Below are 7,158 nucleotides of genomic sequence, written 5' to 3'. Positions count from 1 at the left end.
AAATATTAAGTCCTAATTCTAAATCTAAATTTCTCAAAAAGATAATTCTACAATTTAAAAACTGATTAATATTAACTAATTAAAAATTTATTTTGCTATACTTATTCCACAAATAACTATTTAAATAAGATCAGAGGGCGGGGTTGAGGCCTACAAGTCTTTCTTTAACAATATGGTAAAGCTATTAAAATTTGAGATTTAATTAGACACGCAATATTTGAAAGATATAAGTTACTAACTCAAACATTTTTTTTAAGTCCTTATTAAAACTTTGATTTATATATATTACTATAAGAAGAGAAATACTTTGATTTAAGTCCTTATTAATTATAGCAAAATATTTCAATCTCGTCCATCTCATCGTTAGGATTTGACATACATGTATATGATTTACTCGAATTTATATTTATTAAAATAAAAAATTAATAAAATAAAAAAATAAAAAAATTAATTATATTTAAATTTATAATTCTCATTATATATAAATTTTATTATTTTAATTTAAAAGTAATTAATTTTTTATTTTTATTTTATTAATTTTATCACTTTAAAAGATCTTGATTCTTCCTATTGATTAGAGAAATAATTATGCCAACTTTAAAAATTGTCTCTATATATTTCATAGATTGTGCCACCAACCCATAAATTTATGCCAATCTTAATTAGAATAAAAATATCATTCTCAGAGATAAATATTCTTTTTTCACACAGACAAAGACACCAATTAAATCATAAATCATCATTTGTCAATATTCCCTTTTAAAATAGTAGCAAGCCAAAAATTGGTCAACTCTAACATAGAATAATATTTATTGTTGACTACAAGTAACTCAATAGAAAACTCTCGCCAAGAACCACATATAATTAATTGAAGAACCAAGGAATATATTGTATATAATAAGTCTAAAAACAAAAGGAATTTCGATCTGCCAAAGTCATTTTCAGTTATTAAGGACTTGGGGAATGTATGTCTTTAACGTATACTTTAATTTGTTAGAAGGTGGAGCATTTAACCTCCAAAAAATTTGGACCCACCTTTCATATGAATGTTTCAGCCTATAGCAATAAACCTTATTATGGTGACTAATGAATCACCAAGTTAGAGACATTTATCCAAGCCCTAGGTGGGATACAATCTTGAGTTTTATGTTGAGTTTTGTGGAATTAATATCTGTCCTACATTAGATTTGACTGATATTTGAAAAAGAATTCTACAAGATTTTGAGATTTTTTATAATATGAATGAACTAGTTTTGTGAAGATGATTCTTTTAAGATCTTATAATTTATTATATTAGTATTTTTATTGAGGTGGAAACTCAGGTGCAGTCGACTTCATGTGAAGTTGATATCCAAGAGCCGTTAGATAATTTGACTGATTTGACTAAATTTTCATCTAACGCTGAAGTATCAACTTCATGTGAAGTCGACTTCACATGAGTTTTCACCTTTTAAATTGACTAATCAAATAGAATTAATCGTGAAGAATTTTGACCAAGAAATTAAAAAATCCGAACTACAAAAAACTAAGTATAATATTACTGAATAAAATATTATAGAGTAAAACTGTCGAAATATTAATTTTTAAAAAGAGATATTATGTTATAAGTCTCGTAATATTAATATCTGAAAAAAAAAATTCTATATAAAAGAATGAACACCTCAAAAAGAACTTTCTCTCAATATGAATTAAATTTTATAGTAATGATTTTTGAAAAATTTTGTGAATTATTACATTTTAATTTTGTAAATGCCATGACCTTGAATTGGTCTGTGTATGTAAACATAATATCAAATTATCTCGTTTTTTAACTATTTACATAAAGTGAAAAAAAAATGATAATATTTTTTTCTGCTCAATTATCTAATCAATAGTTCAACTGTTGACTAATACAATAATAATTGTAACATTGAATGTAGACCACTTAAACAAATTTGTTTTCCCATTTAGGTTTACCTTTTGGCCACGTTGGGGGAAGAAAAGGAAAGAACATAAACAGATGAAAGCAAATAAAAGAGGCCCTCCTTTATCATTATTATTATTTCACGTAGCCAAATTAACTCAATGCCTTCCCTGCCATTGTTGCCTTTAGTCACTTCACTCATAATGAAAGCAGATTCTCACAAGAGAAGAAAAACCACCATAATCCAAGGGCATATATATATAGCATCTTCTAGATGATATATATAAATGTTAAGTATATATTATAAAAAATTAATTACTAAATTAATTATTATATATTTATACATATTTTATATTTTAATATATATATATATATTTTTTATATAAATTAATTTAATTGCTAATATTTTATGTACACGTAACATAATTTATATACGCACAGAAGAGGAAGAGTCATAACAAAAGTGTGACATAGTTTTATTTTTGTTTTGTTAGGTTATATAGTGTCCTTACAAGAACACAATTGTTATTCCACCACCATCAACTTCAATTGAAAAGTATAATGATAAACACCTTTTTATTAAGGAATTGAAATAAGCACTTTTGTCCGGGAGAAGCCTCCTCCTAGGAGTGAGGGATTCAGTTATTATTATTATGAACAAAGATATGCCATAAAGACTCAAACATTTGGCAGCTTTATTTTTTCTCCTTTCTAGCTGATTGCTTCAAAGTTATAGCATTTTGTCAGCTAGAAAAATTTAATTTTATTAATTTAAATTAAGATTATAATAAAAAAGCTGTAAGTGGGGTGACACAAGATCATGGCTTAATGCCTCCGTTTAACAGCTATTTCAGTCCATTAAAAGCCACAATAATAGACAATATGACATTGGTCGTACATGTAGTGGTAAGTAGGTACTTTAGTTTTTTAATTAAAGGTTTTAAGACAATTGAGTCATAATACTAGGAAAAAATTTTCACTAAAGAGATTTTTAATTCTTCATAAACCTTTGTCGGATCGAATTGTTTAGGTGAGTTTTAAATAATAAAATTTAGATGTCGGTTGTTAGATTAAAAATTAAAAAACCACAATAATCTATTACACAGGGGAATTAATTAATTTTCAACCATAATATTTAAAATATCATTTAAACAAATTAATTTGATTGGATCGTCGCATAAAATTTTTTGCACTATATCAATATTAAATTCTTAGAATATATATAAAAAAAGTTTAAGACTAGTAATTTTATTTTATATTAACTAACACTTTTAGTCATCAGTCTAATATCTTTAGTTCAATAGCCCAATAACATATTCTTAATTAGTCAATACTTTTAAATAATGTTAGTTAATTATTAATTAAAAATAATTGTTCTTGTGAAGGTTGGCTGCGGTATAGCTCGTTCACTGGCAAATAACTGTAAGTTTTCCGTCAAGATGAATTATACTTCGGCAGCAGGAAAACAAGGGAGTGAGCACCTGCAAATTAAAAAGGCACTTCAATACTCAAGTTAGTGAGTAAATAATATGCTTTGTAAATTGTAATGCTCTTAAACAATTTTCTTACCTTCCTTTTATACTTGAGATGAGATATCTTCAATTACATTTTCCGAGTATCTCACTTAAATGAGGAATAATAGCATTTTAGAATGTTATGATACATTTTGGTATTTTAATAACCGAACTATAGTGTTTATAACCGAGTTATAACGATCACATTATAGCTCCCAAGCTTTATCTGGTAATATTTTGATAAAGCAGGTTGAGCTTTTCTGAGTTATAACTCGACAATTTGAGTTATAGATATGGAGCCCCCAGATCAATTTTCTTTATTAAAATAAAATTAAAAAAATAATTGGATTAAACGTTTATGAAAAAGAGTAAAAGTCTTGTCATTGATTGTACCGTTGCATTTTTTAATGCAATCAAGACCATTGGTGTTGAGGAGAAGTAAAGTTGGGGGTTTATGATTGAACTGAATGGGTTCTATTAAATATGGTGTTGTAGTTATTTGAGATCCTGAAAGGATTCATAAAGGTAATTTCTCTTTCTTTAAAACGTGTTAGGAAGTGATAAAAGCATGAGTAAAAGAGGTGAGTTTTTTAGTTGCTGTCTTGTGCTATCGTTTCTTCTTCTTCTTCTTCATTTTTCTTTATGAAAAATCATGGTTGATAAAAAGAGGAAGTAAAAGCAAAAAATGATGATGATAGTTCTTACAAGTGGGTTAGTGAGGATGTGAAGATTTGAGGTTCTCTATTTGTTAATGAGGATAGTGTAGGTGAGATAAATGTATCAAAAATAGTCGGGAAAGGTTCTAAAATGAAGATTGAGTTACTGCCATGCACTAGGCCTAATCGTGTTATTCATAAAAAAATTGATTTTGAATATTTTATATATGCATAGTTGTGTGCTTGAAGAACTTTCTGTGAAATTACCTTTTATTGGTTTTGAGTGTGATATTTTGAAACAATTAAACCGTGTCTCTTTTCAACTTCACCCACATAGTTGGACATTTTTAAGGTGTTTTAAAATTTTGATGGAGTTTTTAAAGATAAAACCTTCTGTGGAATTTGTTTTTTCAAGCTTAAGAGTTTGGAAGGGGGTTTAGATTAAGTTGAATAGTGTTCCAAACTTTGTTGTTTTCAAACTTTATAAGTCCTCCTTTAAAGACTTTAAGAAAATATTTTTGAAAGTAAAATCGGTGGATGGGAATTTTTTCTTCTATTTAGACGAACATCTTAGTGAGAAGTTTTCTTTGTTTTGGTGTTCACAACCACAACATATTTTGGGACCAGAAGAGATAAGTCCTAGGAATGAGTGCATACTAGGATATCTGGTGGAGGTTGTTGATAGAAAAAATTTAATATCTGTTTCTGATCTGCTTCCATGGGAAGAAGATAGAATGTCGGTGGTGAACTATCTCAGTGAGGGTTTATGAGCTGTTTTTTGAGAATGGAATAAGTGGATATATTTTGAAATTGTTTTTAATTATTTTGTAGGTGGGAAGTATCCAGGTGTATCAGAGGTGAGCTTAAGAGCTCGTCTAAAGACGAAGAATGTTGAAAAGGAGGGTTTATCATTGAACCCTGGTAAAATTAACAGAGAGGGAGAGGTGAATCAACCAGTCCCCAAGAAGAATAGTATTATTTTTAGAAAGAAGAAGGCCGATGTTATAAACTTATGTGACGATGTAGCTGAGAAGGAGAGGGAAATTCCCTTAGAAGAACTGACTACTTTTGTGAGCAAGCAAGAAAAGCTGATATGGATGACTCCTCGGTATGGGACAAGAAGTTTCCTTTTATTGTCATTGATGATGAGGTTTCGCACTCGTCTTTCAACGTTTCCCTAATTGATGGGGTCAGGAATATCACGGTTGACCAATATCTTCAGGTATTAAACTAAAATTACTTGTAAATGTCTGATAGTTTATGAGTTATATGTTATATAACTTCTTATTTTAGATTTTGGGCTTCTGTTTAGCTAGTATTAGTCAGAGCTAGGAAGGGAGGCATAAGAAACTTTTGGAGAAGAATGATGAATCAGTAAGTTTAAAGGTTGAACTTGAGTTGAAAAAGAGTGCGATTAATGATCTAAAAAAGAAATTGGCCAAAAAAAAAAAGAAAGAGTTGAAATCGGTGAAGAGCAGCCATGATAAAGATTTAGAGTTGTTGAAGACAAAGGGAAGTGATCTTTCCAATATGAATAATCAAGTTATTAAAGTTATTGCGAAGGATTTAAGATTCTAGATGCTTTTGCTGAAGGATTTGAGTGTGCTGTGACGCAGGCAAAGTTATTGTCTCTGGAAAGTGACTTCTCGAAGATAGATCCGGGCAAAGTTGTTTGGGACGGAGTTTTAGTAGATGATGATGAGGCTGTCGAGGAGGAAGATGAAAACCTGGCAGAATAATTGACAATTTGTTACTTGTAGTTTTTTAGTATTTTGTATGGAACGTGTGATCATTTTGATCTTGATTGGTGTCAATTTTCTTAGCTTTGTGTTTATGCAATAATTAGTTGTTTTGCTTTTGTTTGATGATATTGTCAGACTTGTTTGATATTCTGACGAAACCAGTGAATGAATTATGGATACTGGTGAGAAAATTGTCATTTTTGACTATATTGGCAGTAGTTGGTATTGTACTATACCAAAGTTTATTTTCTATGACTCATAGGCTTTTTGATAGAAGTGCACCTTATTGTTTTGACGAGAATATTTGCTTTGCCGAATTTGTTGGATAATTGATTATTACTGAATTTGATTGGTAAATTGCACATTTGTAGACATTGTGATTCTGTCTATCTTGAATTGAGAGATTATCACTAGTGAATAAATATTTTATATTTTTGAGTATCTGATTGATAGAATTAGTTAGTCATAATTATATGAATTTTTCATAGAGGTGGATGGGATAGATCGGATGAATATAGGTCGTTCATTAGAGAAAGAACAAAAAAGGGAAATCAGATGTTATATAACTTTAACATAATGTTATTAGACCTTTGGTTACAAAGGCGCATGTAGGCTTACCTCGCTAAAACCTCTCCAAGAAAAACCTTTGTTTTAGGAAAAATCTTATGAGTAGGAAAAAGAGTACAAGCCTGTCCCTGTCTTTTAACTGTAATATTGTTTTAAAGAAGAAATATTTCAAGTATTAGGTAAAATTATACCATCTAAAGATTGGATTTAATATGCTACATTTTTTAGGACTTCGACAATTCGGAGTGGGCCATCCCATTTGGCTGCAAGTTTCCCATGAGGTGGAGGTCGTTTGGCTTACTCGGTTTTTTTGAATACTAGGTCGTCGACTTGAAATGAGTGAGGTTGGATCTTTTGATTGTATTGCCGAGCTATGTTGTACTGCATTGCTCGGTGGCGAAGAGTTGCTATATCTTGGATTTCTTCTATGGAATCCAGGTCTAGTCGCCGAACTTCACTATGGTTGGTTGCTTGTGTTCGCAACGAGGATTGAGAGATTTCCAAAGTAATCATAGCATCTGACCCATAGGCTAAGTGGAATGGGATTTTCTTGGTGGTAGAATGTGTAGTGGTGTTGTATCCTAAAGAATTTTTAGGATTAGCTCGGCCCAAAGACCTTTTGCATCATCCAATTTCTTTCTTAAAGCATGTAAGACAACTTTATTTGCTGCTTCAGGTAATCTATTAGTCTATGGATGTTCAACTGAAGAGAAATATTGGTGGATCTTTAAGTTCTGTAAAAAAGATGTAAAATTATGATCGACAAACTGGCAATC

General features: G+C 29.9%; 1 long non-coding RNA gene across 1 annotated transcript; it reads left to right on the top strand.

Moving 5' to 3' along the window:
* Positions 1–4,917: 4,917 nt before the first annotated feature.
* Positions 4,918–5,926, top strand: LOC140177367 (uncharacterized). The gene is made up of 2 exons (XR_011869213.1): positions 4,918–5,295; positions 5,690–5,926. It is a non-coding gene; the product is annotated as an uncharacterized lncRNA (long non-coding RNA).
* Positions 5,927–7,158: the final 1,232 nt, after the last annotated feature.

The sequence above is a fragment of the Arachis hypogaea genome, chromosome 12 (genome assembly GCF_003086295.3).
Source record: "Arachis hypogaea cultivar Tifrunner chromosome 12, arahy.Tifrunner.gnm2.J5K5, whole genome shotgun sequence".
In the NCBI taxonomy this organism is placed as follows: Eukaryota; Viridiplantae; Streptophyta; class Magnoliopsida; order Fabales; family Fabaceae; genus Arachis; species Arachis hypogaea.
This window is presented reverse-complemented; position numbering and strand designations above follow the sequence as displayed.